This window comes from Amblyomma maculatum, chromosome 5 (assembly GCF_055883805.1).
Source record: "Amblyomma maculatum isolate TAMU_Amacu chromosome 5, ASM5588380v1, whole genome shotgun sequence".
Lineage (NCBI taxonomy): Eukaryota > Metazoa > Arthropoda > Arachnida > Ixodida > Ixodidae > Amblyomma > Amblyomma maculatum.
Window position 1 is genome coordinate 15391565 of NC_139348.1, and position 21642 is coordinate 15413206.

The following is a 21642-nucleotide window of genomic DNA, read 5'->3' on the forward strand; positions in this document are numbered from 1 at the left end:
GGAAGACTAGGAGTTCACATTTTTCGGGAGAGCAGGTTAGTCCACACGCTCGTGCATAATTCTGAACTGTTGTTGCCGCTGTTTGTAGTTGTTCTTCCATCATTCCCATACTACCCCTAGTTGTCCAGATGGTTATATCGTCAGCGTACAGGGCGTGTCGTATGCCCTGTATCTGATTTAGAAGAGGTGGAAGATTGCGGAGTGCAATATTGAACAGAAGTGGGGATAATACTGCCCCTTGCGGAGTGCCTCTCGTGCCCATCTTCACTTGCGTTGTTTGTTTAGTGCCGATGCTGATGTTGACTGTTCTGTCTTTAAGGAAATCATAGATGTATGAGTAGACTCGCTGGCCACAGTTAGTGGTCTGGAGATTTTGGAGGATTGTGGAATGTTTGACATTGTCAAACGCTCCTTTGAGGTCGAGGGATAGAAGTGCTCGGTCACTGTTTCTGCGTGCTGGATCAATGACTTCGCGTTTGAGTTGCAGAAGCACATCATGGGTGGACAGATGTGCTCTGAATCCAAACATCGTGTGTGGCAGTAGCTCGTTGTTCTCTAGATAGTTGGAGAGACGTGCGTGGACTGCCTTTTCCATGAGTTTGCCTGCGCACGACGTGAGGGATATGGGGCGTAGGTTTTCAATGCTGATTTTCTTGCCGGGTTTGGGGATAAAGTGTACATTGGCTGTTTTCCATGCCTGTGGAATGGTGCCGATGCGCCAGCATTCGTTAACGTAATCCGTAAGTTGCTGCAGTGCCTCCGTGCCGAGGTTGGTTAGAAGTCCGACCGTAATTTTGTCTTGTCCCGGGGCTGTACCTCGGCGCATATCTGCTAGTGCTGCTATGATTTCTTCTAAAGTGAAGTCTTTATCTAGGTCTTCGTTCGGTTCCCCCCGGTATTCTGGATTTGAGGGTTCTGCGTCTCTCGAAGTGCAGATATAGCGACGCGTGAGTTCATCCATGAGTTCATCATCCGTGCCTTGAAAGTTGTGTAAGGCTCGATGCAAATTTCTACGTTGTTCACTCTTCGATTTCGGTGGATCAATTAGGCATCGGAGAAGGTTCCACGTAGTCTTGCTGTCTAGGCGACCTTTGAGGGATTCGCACCTTTTTAGCCAATTGGTGCGAGCGAGGTCCCATGCGTATTGGTCTGCTTGAGTAGTTAGCTTCGCTATTCGAATTCTGAGTTTTCGATTGTGCCTTTGTTTCTTCCACCGTTTTATGAGACTACGCCTAGCTTCCCAAAGGTGTAGAAGATGGTTGTCAACAGCTGGGTGGTCCTCCGTGGTGGCAAGGGTTTTTGTGAGGTTTTCTTTAAGGTCGAGAATAGATGCCGCCCACTCTTCGTAACTAGTTATTTGTTCCGATGTAACTAGTTTAGTATCCTTCCTGAATTTCTCCCAGTCTGTCATTCTGGCTTGCCCACGAGGTTTGCTGTGCTTGTTGCTTTCAAAGATGGTCTGCAGCATGTAGTGATCGCTGCCTAAGGTCTCTCCCGTATTGAGCCACTCATAGTTGCGGGCGTTGCGGACGAGCGTCAGGTCGGGGGAGGTATCCCGAGTTATGCTGGTACCGACTCGAGTCGGATGCTGCGGGTCAGTAAGTAAGGTGAGTGCCATGTCAGCGATGGCGGAAGCTAGTTTCCTGCCTTTAGTGTCTTCCTTTGGATATCCCCATAATGGGCTAGAAGCGTTAAAGTCGCCGACTATAGCTAGGGGAGCTGTGTGAGCTTCTCTTAGTGCTTTGATAAAGATAGCGTCAAAGGCTGCGCGGCGCTGTTTGGGGCGACTATATATATTGAGTATATAGGTGCCCTTGCTGTTACGGTGTTGTGGTAGCAACTTTATGAAGGTATATTCAATGTCGCTGTGTAGGTCAAGGTCTACAGTGGTTGCTGTGCATGATTTGTGGACCAAAATACATGTCGAGGGGTTTGTTTGATGTGTTGAGTATCCTCTGATCTTAGCCTCCATATTTACTTCTTGCAGGGCTATTATTTGCGGCGCATGAGAATAAGAGTCTATGTATTGTTGTAATGTTTCCCTCTTGCGCTTTAGTCCCCTGCAGTTCCATTGTAGGATGGTGAGTTTAGGTCTTGGTTGTGGCGCCATGTTGAGGATTAGAAATGTGTGTCGGATCCTGTGGTGGATCTTCAGGTTCTTTATCAAGTTCAGGGATGACTAGGCGACGATTTCCCATTTTGCCCTGTAGTTTTGTGCCCTTGTTGTGAGAAACATCCGAATATTCCTGAATTTTTCGGTCAATTCTAATCTCCTGCGCTTGCATCCTGATTAGAACTGGTTCAAGTTTTTCCATCATGGGCTTGATGACTGATTCTAACATGCTTTTGATTGTCGTCTCGATCATAATTTGTAATTTATTGGCCATGAGATCTTGGACTGTGTTTTCCAAGCGGGTAATGCGGTCCTGTGTTTCGGTGTTCTCAATAAATTGCGGCATGGGTGCCTGCGGTGCTGCTGCCTGCGGTTGTGGTACCTGCGGCATTGGCGCCTGCTGTGGCGTCTCTAGTGCAGTTTGCCTGTCGATAGTGCTAGTATTTAGCTCCTGTGGGTACGGAGGGTGTACCTCTTCCTTGTCCTCCTCCATCGGACATGCCTGTTGTGTCAATGGAGGTAATGTGTTCTTCGAGTTGGCTGCGACGCCTAATTGCTCTTTTAATTTCCTATTTTCTGATTTTAGTTTCTCGATCTCTGCTTTAAGTTGTTTGTAAGCCAACGCTTCGGGGGAGGAGGCAGCTACATCTGCCCAGCTCACCTTGCCGTCGTTGCGCTGGTCCTTGTAATGGGGTCCTGTTGTTTTCTCAGCTGGACGACTGCCGGTGGGGTGCGACGCCTTGTCGCTAGTGCCACGTCCTTTGCTTGATGACCGGGAGCCGCGTGGTCCTGAGTTGCTGCTGTTGGACTGGGCCCGTTGGGTCAGTCGGTCCCCGCTGTTAGATGTGCCTCTGCGGCTGGACCGGTCCCGAAACTTGGCCCTGGACTGGTGACTGTCTTGACCTGTCTTGGATTTGGCTGGTTGTGATGTTCGGTACTTGAACTTGCATTGATTCGACCCCATGGGATGTGGGCCTTCGCACACTGTGCACTTGGGTTGGCAGTCATGGGCTTCTTGAATGTCGTCCTGGCCACACTGCGGACATCGTGACTGCGCAGGGCAAGGGCAGACATCCGCCCGGTGTCCAAGTTTCCCGCACAGCAAACAGGCTGGTGTTGTTTTCTTGTACAGGCGCACGGGAAGCGCCTCTCCGTAGTAAAAGACGTGAAAAGGGACCTTTCTTCCTTCGAAAGTGACGGCCGCTTTGTTGGAGGAACCTAGTTTTCTCACGCTCACCACTGGTGCGTCCGGGGAGCGAAGCGCTTCCGTGATGTCTTCGTTGGAAACCCTAGGGTCCACCTGTATTACTCCTTTACATGTGTCGTCAGAAGGCCGGAGGTAGGAGTACACTGCGTGTGCTGTGTCCCCTAGTTTAAGTTCTTGAATTGCGAGGATCTTTCTGATTATTTCGGCATCTCGTACGCCGACGACGATGATGTTTTGTTCCCAAATGGGCCAAACGCTGAGCGCTGCTGATGTGTTATTAATGCCTGCTGCCATGTGCAAGGAGCTTCCGAGAGTGTTGCTTCCCCTGAATTTGCTGAGATCCAGCGTTCCTCTAGGTTTGATTATGATGACTGCATCTTGCTTGTCGAGACGCGGCTGCGGAGGAGGCTTCCAACGCTTGACTTGCGTGCGTGGCGTCTCCTGCAGCGGCGTATCAGCTGCGGCGGTGAAGTGGCCATCTGGCGTTCGTCCTTTCTGCCGTGCCGAGCGGTTGTTACGGGCTGATGCGCGTTCCCACTCTTCTATCTTGCGTTGGATGTTGGCTTCTGTTACTTTGTCGAAAACTGGCGTTTTCGCCTGCGGAATGGTGACGATACGCATTCCATCCGGGTCGTACCCCGTCAAGGTTGTCATGATTTGCGGCAGAGTTTGCCCGCGGAGCCGCGGCGGGCAGCTGACTCGAGGCCTATCTGTTAGGCTTAGCTACTCGCTCGATCCGCTTGAGCTTGAAATCCTCGTTGAAAATGGTCCCACCTGAGAAACGGTGGTCTCCTCGTTGTTCTGAAGTGCCCGGGAACAAGTCCTGCTGCTTTTGAAGCGCTTTGGAAATCCTTGTCCGGGAAAGGAGCATAAATTCGGCGGAGCCGATGTAACACACGGCCGTCCTTCCCGACTGCTCGCAGCGCCACCCTTCAGGCTTTCTCAAGCTAGTGCCGCGTCCAACATGACGCCCATTGAAAAAGCATGCGCCGCTAATCGCTAGGCTGCTCGGCTCCTGGGGGCGGTAGATGCTAGTCGGAACAGCCCGCATTCTTCATCTCTTCTGTCGTTTTATCCCTTGCGGAGCCACCGTACCGAGCAAACCCAAATACGCCACCGGTACATGTATAAGGCAAAACACAGATCCAAAGCCGCAATTTCAAACCGACTGCAATTCTGCGCTAGATTCAAGAAATGCTAGTAACGATGAGCGGAAATATGCTGTTTCGATAATGGGCACAATACTGCCAGGTAAAGCATTCCACTCCTTCATAGCCAAGACTAATGGGGAATTCTGATACTTGTTTTTACTGGCAAAAGCTATTTCAATTTTATGTGCATGGTTGGTACGAGATGATATGTGATGTGCTGCTCTGATGTGCCTGCGCGCGAAAGATGAATTGGTGAAGTAGAGGGAGTGGAACAACGATAGGCGAAAGAATTTCCGCCGTATATCGAGGACCAGAAGACTTAAGGATCGCTTTATTGCAGTGATGCTGTGGTATGGGGAGTACGACCGTAGAATAAACCGGGCAGCCTTATTTTGCCCGGATGCTATAGAGCTGGGTAATGTACCTTGGTGGGGATGCCATACTACCAAAAAATAATCTAAACATGCTCGAATTAGAGATGTGTAGGTTGGCATTAGCTATGGATAGACGACGTTTGAGAAGGTCTAATTTTTTCAAAGATTTGCTAGTAATTGCGACGTTAGTTTTCACTGAAGGGCGCCACTGCGCCGGTCGGTAAATAAAAAGGTATGCATGACTCGGCACAATGATGACCATGTCACGGTATACTTTGACGATATACTGGTGACCGGCGCCGAAGACAGCGACCATTGGGCTGATGTGTGCCGAGTCATGGAGCGACTTAGGAGAGCCGGGCTGCGGCTGAAGCTTTCTAAATGCGAGTTCCTGGTACCAAGGGTGGCGTATCTGGGGCACGTCATCAGTGCAGCCGGTCTTCAACTGAACTCAACCAAGACCGAAGCCGTGCTGGCAGCACCAGTGCCTCGGAATGCGAAAGAGCTACACAGCTACTTGGGCCTGATCAACTTTTATAGATGGTTCATGCCAAGCCTGTCTAGTGTGTTGCAGCCCCTGAACTGCTTGCTGGGGGCAGGGGCTCGGCGATACTGGACGTCTGAGGAGGAGCAAGCTTTCCGGAAAAGCAAATAACTGCTTACGTCCGCTAGAGTTTTAGCACACTTTGGCCCTGCAAGACCGACTTTGCAGATCACAGATGCCTCAATTATGGGCTGCGAGCAGTCTTGGCACAGCGCGAGACGTCGGGGAAGGAGCATCCCATTGCTTTTGCGTCTCGAAGTCTAGTGGCTACAGAACAAAACTACAACCAGTTGCACAATGAAGCGTTAACGCTCGTGCTTGGGGTCACAAATTCAGACAGTACTTGTGGGGTCGACCTTTCGAAGCCGTCACTGACCACAAGCCACTACTAGGTTTGCTCGCAGCAGACAGACCTGTCCCAGAGTCCTGCCTGCTCACCCAAGGTGCTAAAATTGGTCGTGCTGTTGTCGGGGTATCGTTTCAACTAAGCTACAGGTCTGGTAGCCACATAGCACATCCGAATGAAGTGAGTCGCCTGCCACTTCCCACAACAGAGTTTCCCGTGGACTGCCCTGCGGACTTTTTCATGCTGGCGGGAGTATACCCGCGAGTGCTGTCGTCATCTGCTGTTGCTGACACCACTGGTCGGGATCAAGCGATTTCGCGACTGAGGTAAGCCTTGTGGACTTGGCGCCAGCTGGACATGGGACCTGAGGGGAAACCTTATAATACACGGTTCTCTGAGATGAGTGTGCAAGGAAACTGTGTGCTCTGGGACAACCGTGTGTTGATTCCTGCGTCACTTCAGGGCGGGCGACGTCTTGAGTCTGCTTCATGAGGGCCATCCAGGGATATTAAAGATGAACGCTGTAGCGTGGAGCCCCGCATGGTGGCCTGCAATGGATGACGATATTGTTGCTGCCGTCCAGGGGTGCCCCACGTGCCAGGAGCAGTAGCGAACGTCAGGGCCAATACTCGTCATGCCCTGGCCGTTCCTGGACAGACCCTGATCAAGTCTTCAGGTGGGCTATGCTGGGCCATACAGGAACACTTTTATATTGCAGTGGATGCATATTATCAATAAATTGAGGTGTTCCCTGTTTGTTCCCCATCTGCACATCTGCAGAAGCCGTCATTACGTGCTTGAGAGTCATGTTCGTGAACCAGGGGTTACCCGACATTGTGGTGTCCGACAATGGGCCAGCGTTTATTAGTGACATGCATCCAACATTCTCGAAGAAGAATTACGTGAGACGGATGCTGGTACCACCGTACCATCGAGTGTCTAATGGCGCTGCAGAACGCGCCGTTCCGACCGTAAAGCGAAAGTTGCGGAAGGCTGGGCCTGGGGACCTTCGGGCCCGAATTGCACGCTTTTTGCTGAGTCATTGATCGACTCCACATGAAGTTATGGGATGCAGTCCCGCAGAGCTACTGCTCGGACGAAAAAGGACTGCAATGGAACTGCTCCGACCGAATTTGAGGGCCAATGTACGGCAATAACAGCTCAAGCAGAAGATTAGATGCGACCAGTGAATGAAACCTCTTATTCAGGAACCTCCTGGGGATCAAGTATTCTCCAGAAAATTTCGGTCAGGGACTGCATGGGTGCCGGCTGTAGTCACAACTCAGTGAGCGCTTTCATCGGACCTCCAACTGGCAGACGGGTGACGTTGGACGCGCCATCATGATCATCTCCTGCAGGCAAAACCGTTACCCCAGGTTAAGCATAACCAACCGTCCAGCACTGTCACGGACCCTGGCGTTCCAGGGCCCAGTCCTAACATATCCAAACCGGCAGAGCAGGTTGCGGTGCCTCACTTGTGAGTCCCGGGTTCCGAAATCTGCTTGGGAGTTAAACTGAGGAACCAGGTCAGTCAAGGGCTGCAGAAGGTACAGCGTCCCTTCTTCAAACATCTGTCACCACGCCTTCCTGACGGGGTACCAGGGTTCATCGGTCAGTGCAGCGCTACTACCCATAACTCAAGTGCAGCCATTGTTACACTTAATCACCTTATAGTTTATTTTGGGTTTTCATTAACTTAGGGTTGAAGGGATATGACGTTTTTGCTTACTGAAGGGTGCAGCCGCGCAGGTCTGCGTCGGTAAATAAAAAGGCGGGCGTGACTTGGCTAGTAAGTGCGTGGTATGCCCTCTACTGGCGTGTTGTTCTTCACTCTTGGCCGGGAAATGTTCTCGGCCCGGATTATCACAGAAATAGATTCTATGATGCTAATGCTATGCCACTTGAGATCCAAGGAAAGAACAACGCCAATGTACTTGAAAGTTGATGTTCGTTTAATTGCATCGATATTTATAATATAGCTGTTTACTAGAGTTTTACGAAGTGCCGAGAAAGTCATCTGTTTGGTTTTATTGGTGCTTATTTCCACATGCCAAAGAACGCACCAATGAATAAACCGCGCTACAAGGTTCATTCATTCTTCTTACTCGTACGACGTCAGTGTTTCAGCCCTAAAATCTAAATCAGCACTATCGCCTCTTTCCGTTCGTCGTCGCATAGCCACGCTATCACTGTACCACAAATTCTTTCACTCATCACTTAACCGTGCCCCCTACTTCACGCCAGCATCTTACATTCCCCACCGCACTAGCCACACGCTTCAAGTGTTTCGCCCACGTGCCCGAACTGTTACTTTTTCAGCCTCCTTCTTCCCACGTGCAGCTAAAGATTGGAACGGCCTTCCCCAGCATATCGTCGACATCACCTGCCCTTTATCGTTTGCTAGCAATCTAAACAACATTTTTTGTATATGATCACATATATTGCATTCTCTTGTACCTTTTCTGCTCATCCCACCCCTTATGTAATACCCCGCGAGGGGTCTTTAAGGTAATAAAATAAAATGAAATGAAATTACCCTATCTATATCTGTTTGCAAGGCAACATCGTTAGGATTAGTTATTTCCCTATAAATGATACAATCGTTGGCAAAAAGACGTATGTAGGAGCTAATGTTTGTCGCGGTGTCATTAATATAAATAAGAACATAAGTGGGCCTAGAACGGATCCTTACGGTACATGTGATTTAACATGTTTTGATCCAGATATAATGTTATTCGCAGATACAGATTGCTGCCTGTCTGCTAAACATTTGTCTATCCACTTTGAAGTATTATGATCAAGTTGCAAGTTATATACATTTTTGAGGAGGCGCTTGTGGAATATCCGATAATAGTCAAATAACATTTACGTCAGTGAACAAGGCACTGCGGATTGTAAGATGGAGATCCGTAACTAATTCAAATAATTGGGTTTGACATGAATGGCGGTACCGAAAACGATGCTGATTTTCAAGTAGCAGATCATTTGTATTTAAATGTTCCCTGATGTTGGTAAATATATGTACCAGTAGTTCGCGGCACATTTATGTCGGAAAAATTGGTCGGTAGTTGTTAGGATCAGTAATACCTCTAGACCTAAACATCGGTATAATGTGTGCTGTTCGCCTGAAACGCCGCTACTAGTCATAGATTGCTGGAATAAAAGTGATAACAATAAAGCCGACACGAGAGAGGTTAGCTTAAGAAGTTTAGTACTTTTGTTATCAGGACCGAAGCTAGAGTTTAATGGAAGCCTATCAATCGCACGAAGAACCCCATTTGTTGCGATAGTGATAGGATTACAATGATGGGCAATGAATGGATCAGGAAGCTGAATGTAACCGGGAAAAGGTGACTCGCCTGTAAATACTTTACTGAAATGATTCTTTAACTGTTCCGCGGAAGCTTCTACGGCAACCAAAATTCCATATACGCTTTTAGCGTCATTAACTAGCTTGTTTCTTTAGGATTAATTACGCGCCAAAATGTTTTGAATTTGTTTTTAACAGGTTATAAAACGTATGATTGAAAAAGTAATTCTTTGCTCCTTTTATGCTTTTTTCTACAACAGCAGACAGGTTCTTATATCTCTGCCAACCACGGGGTTTGTTTGCCTGAGTAGCCTTTCCATATGCCCTTTTTTTTTGTTCAGATGCTTTTTGATTTCTTTTGTGAGCCAAGGAGCCTCAACTCTTGTCCTTTTCTGAGGTTTTGGTGCGCAGGTTTCTACAATTTCCTTCATCTTGTTGCGAATAATTAACCAGTTGTTATTAATGCTGCGTTCTTCGAAATTATGAAGGAATGGGGTTTCGAAGTCAGCCAGCATTCGGCGCACTTTGTCTTGGTCCGCTCTGGAGTAGTTCAAGATATATGTTTTTATTAGTGGCTGTTTTATTGTGAACCTGTATGAGGTGTAAACAGTGTACGAAGCTAGAGTCGCTTACTACTTCCAATACGTGCAGTTAAGTAGGATGAGAGAGAGATAGAAAAAACTTTATATAATGTAAAAAGAAAAATAAATATGTAGAGCTCCCGTGGTTGGATCCTCATTCCAGGACTCCCGCGGCCTTTGCTGCCCGGCTGGCTCGTTCAATCAGCTAAAGCTGGTCTTTAGACTCCGAACTGGACAGCGCAGCCTCCTACTACGGCGGCGTGGCGTTGTCAATTATAGGCACTGCATATATTTTCTGGCAGGTCCATGTTATATGATAAATAGTCGGTTTCTGTCCACACCAGGGACATGTGTCCGTGCATACGGTCGGTTGTATCTTGTGTATAAAGACAGGCATGGATAAGAATTTGTTTGTCGCTGCCGCCAAGACACCGACTGCTCCCTGTTTAACAACTTGTGGGGCGGAGGATACCGTCTTCTCGTCCCCCGGTAGTGCGCCAAAATATCTGCGTAGCTAGGAGTCACTGCCTCGGTCTCTTCGGCCTCTGAACTCTCTCGGATTGCATAAACTCGAGCTATGAGATCGGCCTGGATGTTCTCGGCCATGCCGACATGCCCCGGAGCCCAAAGTACGAGTTATTTTGCGCCGCTTATCCCTCCGGCCTTGAAGATGGCTGGATAAGCGACACAAAACAACTCGTACTTTGGGCTCCGGGGCACGTCGGCATTGGTGTAAGATGCTGTATGTCTGTATGATGAGGTTTATTACTAAAGATGAGATCCAAGATATGTTTTCCACATGTTGGTTCGTGCACCAGCTGGGTTAGAGTGCACAAGTCAAGAATACTGCGAAAGTTGTAAGAGTGAGACCGGCTTCCCTTGGAAGCAGCAAAGGATGTACACCAGTCAATGGTAGGATAGTTAAAATCGCCTCCTAAAGTTAGGATGCTGTTCGGGAATTTATTAAAGATGCACTCAATGGCCCTGTGAAAAGGAACAAAATTGGACCGACAGTCTGGTCGCCGATAGCAAGCACCGTTTACGTACGTGATACCACTAAACCGTAACGTCACAAACAGTAATTCAAGGGGCGTGTTGAGAGGAAGCAGAGACAGCTGGTAGTAGCTTCTTAACGATACCATGATGCCTTCTCCACGCAAAGGGAATCTATCTTTCGAAAGATTGATAAGTAGCTTGGAAACAATAGTTCACTATTTGGTATGTCTCCTGTTAGCCAGGTTTCCGTGCCTAGGACACTATCAGCTGCACATCTGTTCATCATTGCTTTCGTCACGTCAATTTTGGGAAGTAGGCTACGGGAATCGGCCAAAATGATAGATTCTTTGCACATACATTTTTGTTTGTGCTCATTACGACCTGCTTGTCATATCTACGAGCTGTTATCATGCGTAGAAACCAGCGCGGAAACCAGTCTAATTTGGCCAGTTGCAGCGTCGTAACGCTACAAATTGCCACGGAATTCGAGCTTATTGATGTGGACAGGATAGCGATCATTTTCAGTTTCGTTGCTTTTGGCAAAGTCTCGCAGCTTTTTAAGCTCCAATTGAACTTGCGAGGAATAGCCTTCTTCCAGCCATACTTTGGGCAACACATATTTCAACTAATGGTCATTGCGCAGGACTTTATTTTTTGCCTTAAAAGGACACTAAAGACAAAACTGAAGTGGGCTTGCACCAATAAAAGGCCAATTTCGGTTTACAAAAAATCCACTCTTACTGAAAACAGAGCTGTTATAAGGTAGTAAAGAGGAAGAACAAAATACAGGTGTCGTCGCAACAACCGAAACTCGCAACTACAAATCACCTGACGCGCTAGGGATTCCGGAGGCTGACAGATGCGAATTACGTTGCCCGTTTGAATGCGGTCGTTGGTTTTGTCCCTAATATGATAACACGCTTTTGTCATAAGTAAACGACGGCGAAAACACAACGCAAATGTTGCAAGGCAAATACAAAAATATACTTGGAGGCGCCACAGGGGCCCACTTCAGTTTCGGTTATGTTCCGGCTTAGGCACTTCGTGCGTGCTCGGATAGTTTCAAGTTTGGACCTGCAGCGCCTGAATTACGAGCTTGGAGCAGCAGATGCGCCTGGCTCTTTCAAGGCCCGCTCGTGCACTTTTGGGCATTCGGAGGCGCGAGCGAGCGAAATCCGCTGCCACCGGCACGCTCCTTCGTTCACACTTCTGAGGCAGCATATCGCCGCCGTCGCCACTTCGACTGCGAGCTCCGGTTAACCCTGCCCTGACCACTCGACTGCAGCTACGTACACCACGAAAAGAATACATATGCTAAGTACCGAAAGAAAAACGCATTATCATTCAATTGTTCACTAAATAACGGCACATCTGACCCACATACTGCGGCAACAAGAACTTCAACGTGCTATTTGCAGGCATCGTAAACAAAAGGGGCATACTTGCCGCTCATAACAAGGAGAGCGTCGATCTAATTCCAAATGTCATTCATCCCCTATCGCATCCTTGCCTATTGCACTGGTCACCCGGCGGAAAAAGGGCCTCGGATAAAAAGTAAAAACTAAAAATAATGAAGCACCACAAATACAATAACAAAGGGTGAAAAAAAAATGTAGAATAAAAAAGCGGCACCACCAGCTGGGTCCGAACTCACCACTCCTTGCTTCGTAACGTTCGGTGCTAACCACTCGGCCATGTCGTTTTTTTTTCTTTATTGCCTGGTCTTGACACATTGAGTTTCACGCAAACAAAATCAATAAAAATCACTCAAATGCTATTTACATACGCGATTTACATATGACACACCAAAAATTCACGCATACACAACAAAGGCTCTAGCCTTGAGAGCTACTCGGGAGGTTCTGCTGCAGCTTTCTGGATTGCCAAAACCTGTCCACGCTTTCCCGAAAATAAATTCTGGCAGGCCGTGCATCTTTATCACAATGGTAACCCGCCATTCTTGAGCGCCATATACAGTGGAGGCCCATGAGCATAATTAAATCAAATGGTACCCCATCCTCACTTTCTAAGCATAAGTACCGAATACCATGCGGGTCTAGCGGAAAATATTTCATTAGGGTTCTTTGCAATGCGTCCCAAAAATATACCCCCTCCCAACACTGTAAAAAAACATAGTCTATGGTTTCTGGCTTCCTGCATATTGTGACATATATGCCCTGCATCGCTGGAAGTTGAAGATGAAAACGATCAGCAACAGTGACACAGAAGAAGACGAAGTGGTAGCAACGATTGATGATAGAATAAGGTCGACGCTGCTGTGTTTCTGTGTTCTGTGTGCGGTGCCAGCCTGGACTAACCTTCGCGGACTAGCCTTGCCACGTTACATCTTGGTGGAGGTGAGTCAAGATCCCCGTACGCGCCGATTAGTCCATTTACGCTGCGAAAACCTGGATTTACGAAGCGGCCGCCACCTACCTGAGATCACAAACACGTCTCAAACAGCCACGATGACCTCCGAAACAACCCCTACCACCGCGGGAACATCGGCTCAGCCAGTTGTTCTAACGAAAATACGCCACCCTCCCGTCTTCAATGGCGACGACAATCCAGACGTTGACGATTGGCTTGATGAGTATGAGCGCTGCAGCCGCAACAACCACTGGGACGCCACCATCATGCTCGCTAACATCATATTTTATTTGGCGGGAACAGCTCGAACATGGTTTCAAAACCACGAACAAGAGCTCGTTACCTGGGATACCTGCAAGCGCAAGCTTAAGGACTTGTTCGGGAAACCAATTGGACGCGCTCTGGCTGCAAAAACGGAACTTTCTTCTCGTGTTCAATCCCCCACGGAGTCCTACCTCGCCTACATTCAGGATGTGCTTGCGTTGTGTCGCAAGATTAACACCTCCATGCCGGAAAGTGACAAGGTAGGACATATCCTCAAGGGTATCGCGGATGATGCATTCCACATCCTATTCTGCATGGATTGCTCTACCGTCGACTCGGTGCTCCAAGTCTGCCGAAAATTCGAGCAGGCTAAACAAAGACGTCTCGTACATCGCTTTGAGCGTCTTCCGAACACGGCCGCTACTTCATCCTGCGATGACCTGGCCCCTTTGCACCAACCCTCCCATCCCACGACAGTGACTCGGATCGTCCGCAGAGAACTTGAGGCCCTAACTCCTGCTCCACTCTCGTCTCCGCTGCCCGACACCGTTGCCATGATACAGGCCGTTGTCCGCCAGGAACTTGCAAACGTCGGCCTCTCCTCTAGCTCCGTGCAGCCCCCGCCACCATCGCACCCTGTTCCTTTAGTGGCTGCTACAACCGCCAGCACACCCTCCCCACGTCGCTACCTTGGTCACAACCCTGCAGAGTGGCGCACCTCAGACGACAGGCCAATCTGCTTCATTTGCTGTCGAGCCGGCCACACTTCGCGGTATTGCCGTAGCCGTACTTTCCCCACCCCTCGCTTTTATTACAACGCTGACCGTCGGTATTACTATGGACCTCGACGCTTTGTCGCCCCACCAGAGGAGCCCCGCTCCGCCTATGATCGACCTACACACTCTCCTCCTCAACCAGATGAACCTCGCACCGAAACCGTCCCACCTGCTCGTCGCTACAGCCGATCTCCATCTCCCCGGGCTCATCGATCCCGTTCCCCGCTACCTGGTCGCGGCTCCTCTCAATCATACGCCGGCACCTACTCGGGAAACTAGCGAATGCAGCGCCCGGAAGTGACGCTGCATTACCGACCCGGACTGTCAATTCGGAACTGACCCTCGCACCCAGACGTAATCTCATTGACATTCTTGTGGACGGAGTCTCAGTTTGTGCCCTTATTGACACTGGCGCCCACATTTCCGTCCTCAGTTCCTCGCTCCGTCAACGCCTCAACAAAGTCCTCACACCCGCTCCCTCATCTACCGTTCGTGTTGCTGATGGCAACACAGCTACTGTGATTGGTATGTGTACTGCGAGAATCACCATTGCCGACCGCCATATTCCTGTGCTATTTACAGTCCTCACCAGTTGCCCTCACAACGTTATATTAGGACTCGACTTTTTAACTGCACATTCCGCGCTCATTGACTGTTCTTCTGGACTGCTTCATCTGGACCTGCCACTCTGTCCTGACAAACAGGCCTCTGATACTTCAACGCTCCGTCTCCGCTCCTCTACATTTACTCGTCTGCCACCAGAAGCTGCAGTGTATGTGCTCATGACGCCTTTCCCCTCCGTTCCTGATGGCGACTACGTTGTTTGCCCCATAACCGACGTGACACTGCAGCGTAGAATCGCTCTCCCTCATAACATCGTGCACGTAGAAAATAACAACGCTTATATTCCAGTCTTGAACTTCGGCCTTTTTGTGCACGTTCTTCCTGAGGGCATTACTCTCGCCGAACTGACCCCACTGTCTGATGTCACAGTTGCCGCTCTTTTGCCTGACCCTACTGCTAAAGTGTCGACACGACCTGCACCGTCCCCATCTCCGGAGGCTCGCATATCAGGAATGGTTGCACCTAATTTGCGCCCTGACCGTGCTACAGCACTTACGAGTCTTCTGAATTCGTACAGCGATATTTTTGATTTTGGTGACCGCCCCTTAGGACAAACGTCCCTTGTTACACATCGTATCGACACCGGAGACGCCCGCCCAATTCACAGAAGACCTTATCGAGTCGCCATTTCAGAACGACGCGTCATACAAGATGAAGTGGACCAGATGTTAGCAAAAAACATTATAGAGCCTTCGAGCAGTCCCTGGGCGTCGCCTGTCGTGCTTGTCAAAAAGAAGGACAATACATGGAGATTCTGCGTTGATTACCGACACCTCAACAAAATTACAAAGAAAGACGTTTACCCGCTCCCCAGGATAGATGATGCCCTCGACTGCTTGCACGGTGCCAGCTATTTCTCGTCCATTGATCTTCGTTCCGGTTATTGGCAGATCGCAGTCGACGAACGGGACCGGGAGAAGACCGCCTTCGTCACTCCCGATGGCCTGTATCAATTCAAGGTGATGCCTTTCGGCTTGTGTAATGCGCCCGCAACATTCGAGCGCATGATGGACTCTCTCCTGCGCGGCTTGAAATGGACGACGTGCTTGTGCTATCTCGATGACGTCATTGTATTTTCCTCTACATTCGAGAGCCATCTCCATCGCCTTGATGCCATTCTTGGCGTCTTCCGAAGAGCTGGCCTTCAGCTCAACTCGAAGAAATGTAGCTTCGGGCGACGTGAACTCAAGGTGCTCGGTCACGTGGTCGACGCCCGTGGCGTTCTACCCGACCCAGACAAAATACGTGCTGTAAGTGCATTTCCTACACCCCGTTGTACCAGTGACGTACGTAGTTTTCTTGGGCTTTGCTCCTATTTTCGGCGGTTTGTACCCAACTTCGCGGAGACGGCTCGACCACTCACCAATCTTTTGAAGAACGACACTCCATTTTGCTGGGACCAAAAACAATCTCAAGCCTTTTCTGCGCTCATTGCAGCCCTCACCAACCCGCCCGTACTGGCACACTTCAATCCCTCGGCCCCAACGGAGGTACGCACCGACGCCAGTGGTCACGGTATTGGTGCCATACTCGCCCAACAGCAGATGGGTCGCACTCGCGTCATTGCTTATGCTAGTCGCCTCCTTTCTGCAGCTGAACGGAATTACTCGATCACAGAACGTGAGTGCTTAGCCCTCGTGTGGGCCATTACAAAGTTTCGCCCCTACTTGTTTGGCCGCCCGTTCTCCGTCATCACAGACCACCATGCCTTATGCTGGCTTTCTACGCTGAAGGACCCTACTGGTCGCCTGGGCCGTTGGGCCCTCCGCCTTCAGGAATACACTTTTTCTGTCATCCACAAGTCTGGCCGGCTGCACGCTGACGCCGATTGCCTGTCTCGCAACCCGGTAGATCCACCACCTGCGAGCGAGTGTGACGATGACACATATGTGTTGGCCATATCTGACCTTTCAAACATTCGCCATGAGCAGCGCTTAGATCCGAAGCTTAACAGCATTATCAATCGCCTCAGCACTGACAACTTTGACGCTACCTTAGCTCTGTTTGTGCTCCACAACGGCACCTTATACCGACGGAATATGCGACCAGATGGCACCGAGCTTCTGCTCGTAGTCCCCGAACACCTGCGTACCACCGTTCTTCAACAGCTGCACGACGCACCTACAGCGGGTCATCTTGGCGTATCTCGTACGTACGACAGCGTCCGCCGCCGCTTCTTTTGGCCAGGCCTCTATCGCTCTGTCCGTCGTTACGTGGCTTGTTGTGACCGGTGTCAGCGACGGAAGAAGCCCTCGGTTCTGCCAGCTGGATCCCTGCAGCCGATCGACATCCCAGTAGACCCGTTTTCCCGAGTTGGTCTTGACCTTCTCGGGCCTTTCCCACTTTCTGCGTCGGGGAATAAATGGATTGCGGTGGCCACGGATTATACTACGCGCTACGCTGTCACCCGAGCGATACCCACCAGCTGTGCAACCGACGTGGCTGCGTTTCTTCTGCACGACGTCATCCTGCTCCATGGTGCTCCACGCCAGCTGCTCACTGACCGTGGTCGTTGCTTTATTGCTCGAGTAGTCGACGAAATTCTTCGGTATTGCTCCATCAAGCACTCTTTTACCACCGCGTACCATCCACAAACGAACGGCCTCACCGAACGCCTCAACCGCACGCTCACGGACATGCTGTCAATGTATGTCTCGGATGATCACCGTGACTGGGATGTTACTTTGCCGTTTGTAACGTTTGCGTACAATTCCTCTCGCCACGACACAATGGGCTATTCACCCTTTTATCTGCTATACGGCCGTGACCCTCCCCTTCCGTTTGACAGCGTACTGCCTCCCACCGCTAACGCCAGTACCTACGTTCGTGACGCCATCTCCCGAGCTGACGCCGCCCGTGTTATCGCTCGCCGCCGACTAGCTTCCTCACAAAGTTCTCAAAAACGGCGCCATGATTCTCGCCACCGGGATGTCCACTACTCTCCGGGCTCTCTCGTCTGGCTCTGGACTCCCGCTCGTAAAGTAGGACTGTGTGAGAAGCTCTTGCCACGATACACAGGACCCTACCGTGTTGTACGGCCAGTCACTCCTGTGACATACGAGATCGCCCCTGCACATCCGCCGCAACAGTCCTCTATGCGACGCACCGAGATTGTTCATGTCGCCCGGATGAAGCCGCATTACCCCTGTAGTACTTCGTCCTAGTGCGCACCGGGACTGTGCTTTTCGTGGGGGGGTAATGTGACATATATGCCCTGCATCGCTGGAAGTTGAAGATGAAAACGATCAGCAACAGTGACACAGAAGAAGACGAAGTGGTAGCAACGATTGATGATAGAATAAGGTCGACGCTGCTGTGTTTCTGTGTTCTGTGTGCGGTGCCAGCCTGGACTAACCTTCGCGGACTAGCCTTGCCACGTTACAATATTAAACATTGGGACCCCCAAGGTACGTATCGTTCTTTTTTCTCCAAAAATGTTTTTTAAAACATCAGCACCTGGGCCTCCATCATACAAGGGCCTGTACAAATTAAGGCACAGGGGAGATAATGTCACATGATGCACGATACAATACCTTTCGTTTTACTTTAGACAAGTAATCACTTGAAAACCACGCTGAAAGGAACCGAAATCCTGCTACGACTTCTTTATAAAAGCCCTTAATCCCTGCGGAAAAATCTTCCTTTGAAACAACGTACTCCGGTAGCAGCCGCCTTAGGCTAGTCTATGCCTAGTCATAGGAAGCTGGGAAATATTTCGGCATATTATGTCACGACCGCGTTTATAATTGAACATGCTTCCAGGTGTACAGGGGATTGCTGCCGGTCTAAAAATTACAACTTGTTGACCATCGGAGCATGCTGCCTGCTTTCATGGCTTGCAACTAATGTTCTGGATGCCTATGCGCACTATAATTTGGCATTGGAACAATTTTAACATGTGGAATTTCACAGCGCTGGCAAATTTAGGGGCGCCGGCTCTTCGATCATGCTCTGCTAACGTGGACGTAATTTTCGCTGAACACAGAGCTGTAACACGAACCTTAAAGGAAAAAAGTTGAAGCTTCAAAACTAGCAAGCGCAGCAGCGAGGACACGATTTTGCTGGTAAATAAATCTTATTTGTATTTAAACATTTAGGGAAGCGTTGCGATGATCGAGGGCTCGGTTTGTTTATACGCAGTTCAGAATGAGCGCAAAAGCTTGAGAAACACGTAAAGTATTGTGTATTACAAGCGCTCTATGTTTTTTTTTTCTTCCTTTATGGGCCCATCCCTCGGTAAGTTACTCTCTTCGTCGTTTTATTTATTTCTGCTGTGGCCGTCACTTATTGTGAGCCGATGATCGATTGCGAGTACACTGTTGCCATGTTGGCCCCCTTTGGCCTCTAAGGGATGCTCGACGCCGCGGGCCGCACCGGCTCTCAAGGAATCACAGTCTCCACTTAACGTCATAGTGTGCGTCACTCTACCTGACTACATAGTCGGAGGAAACAGTTTGAATTTGACCGGCGGGAACAAAAAAACCTCAACTTCTTGTCACAATATCTCAGCAATTCGATTTTTTTGCTGCAAGATATGCGGCGACAGTGTCACCAAATGTAGTTTATTAGATTTTCATAGCATATTTGGGTGTCTTTAGTGTCCATTTAAAGTTTGAAAATTTGACAATGATTGGGGAGTGGATGTCAGCTTGTAGTTTTCGTATGCGCTGTGCGCGTTCAATTCCGCTTATGTCTACTTCAATGTGATAAAAGAGGAACTCTCTAGCAACTCGCTCTGTTTCCGCATAGTCTTCCTTATCACGTTCCGGTATATTTTTTGACAAGCACGTTGTTCCCTATCATTAGATTATTTATATTCATCAACAACATTATTCAGTTTACTCTGCATTCGTGATAATAAGCAATTAATATTTTCAGTAGTACAGCTGACAGTGCAAACATCATCCTTAATTTTTGGTACACTACTCACACTTCTTTCGAGGATACCAACCCTGTCCTTGAAGTCTTTAATGTCCTCCTTTATTTCATCGAGTGCTGTTTTGGTGCTGCTAAAGAATTCTTCACTTTGAGCCGGGAATTTGTTCGCCAATGTCACAACATCATCTACCTCCGGTCCATGGTTAGCCTCAACACCGCAAGCACAGAGCAAAAGAGCAGCAATGCCAACATTGTTGAAGGTTTGTGGAAAACACCGCTTATGAAGTAACATCCTGCACTGGAGCGCTTAGATTCTTTGCGCGTTCAGAGTCGAAACGGTATAAAGGTGCCATTACGGGTCCTATAAATGCCTACATTAACACCCATAACGTTACTCAGGTGCAGCAAGGAATGGGGATCAGCGACCACATAATATCGATTACAGTATTAAAGATAATAAGGCGTCATACCAAGAACAGTCAAAAGAAGAGGCACTCAGCAGTTGCCACGTGTGGTCGCAAATTCCAGGGAAGCAGAGGCTATGCACTACTTAAATAGCTGTTGGTGGCGCTGTTCATGACAATAAGGATGCCGTCACTTTCCAGTGCAGTTATCACGAAGCAGCCAGCTTGCTTCAGTCTGAACAGTCGATCGTGTGGTCGTTGTCTTTGTGTCTAGAGTAATAAAAAGAACAGGCGCTCAGGAGTTGCCCCGCGTGGTCGCAAATCCCCATGTTCTCACCTGACGTTGAATACTTGACTATTCTATCCCACCACCAAGAGTCGATCTTCAATGCATAGAAGAGAAAGGTGTCATTCCTTTTCAAGTTGCAACTGGCATAACTGTAGATAGCTTCATGCCGCTCCTTAAATTTTAACTGAGCGCCACCTTTGTTCGTTTTCAGGACAGATTAGAAGAGCGACGTGCCGGGCGAGTTGATATTGCATATCAGTATACGAGCAGCGCAGTTTAATGAGACACACGAGAAATAGACACACACACGGGCGCTGACTAAATGAAAATTTTATTTAGAAGCAGTACATTTAAATAGGTAACAGGGAAAGAGGAACAATAAGGAACGCGGCGCGAACGCCGGTGATCAGTTTAGTCAAGTCAAAAGATAAAAGAGATTAGAAAAAAGGACGCCAAATGCGGCTAAAAGCGATAAAAGAAAGCGGTGTGAAGGGATGATTGCAGGTAAGAGCGATAAAAAATTAAAACTGATAAAACATTTCTTTAAAGGTTGGTAAAAACGTAATCACGTTAGAGAAAATTAAAACCAGACAAAAGCCACAAAAACATCGTTAAAACCTGATCAAAAAGCATGGGCCAGTGAAAGGGAAGCCTTGAATGGACACATGAAAGTAACTATGGAAACATATGGTACCATCTGGGGTTCTTTTTTCTCATCATGTTGATATTTTGACTTGACTACACTGATCACGGCGTTCGGGCAGCGTTCCTTGTTGTTCCGCTTCCCATGTTACCTATTTAAGCTTACTGCTTCGGAATAAAATTTTCAGTTGTTGTTCAGCGGCCATATGTGTGTCTCCTTTCTCGTGTGTCTCGTTAAACTGCGCTGCTCGTATATTGAAGACAGTTTATTTGCCGCAAAAGAGTGGCATATGTGTTGGGGCTCGTTGGCGCCAGTTTCGTGCAAGATTTTCCAGTCTTCCATTGACCGAGTTTTGGACAACGATTTAGCAAAAGACAAAGCAATTAAAATTCCAGGTATGTTGACGATTTTATAGCCATTTTAGGAAAACGGAAGCCCGACACCTGCTATGACACTCTGGTCGAAAAATTACTTTGGTAGAAATTTTTACTACTTTCCGAACAGCTGGGAAAGGGCTAAACTTTACTCGTGAAGTTCCGATAAATAACACACTGCAGGTTTTAAACCTTCAAATTTCAATTTTAGAGGGGCATGGTTGCTGGGATTATAAGGACAGTCCAGAAAAAGAATGTCAAATGATTCGGCCCAGTCCAAGACGGTTAAAAGGGCTGTAAGCCATCAGTAAGTCTCTTTTCAGTGTAGTTTTGATTTCCAGGTCTCAAGGCTGCTATCAGCCGGGTTCCTTCTTTCGCTCCTATCTGCAGTTGCAGAA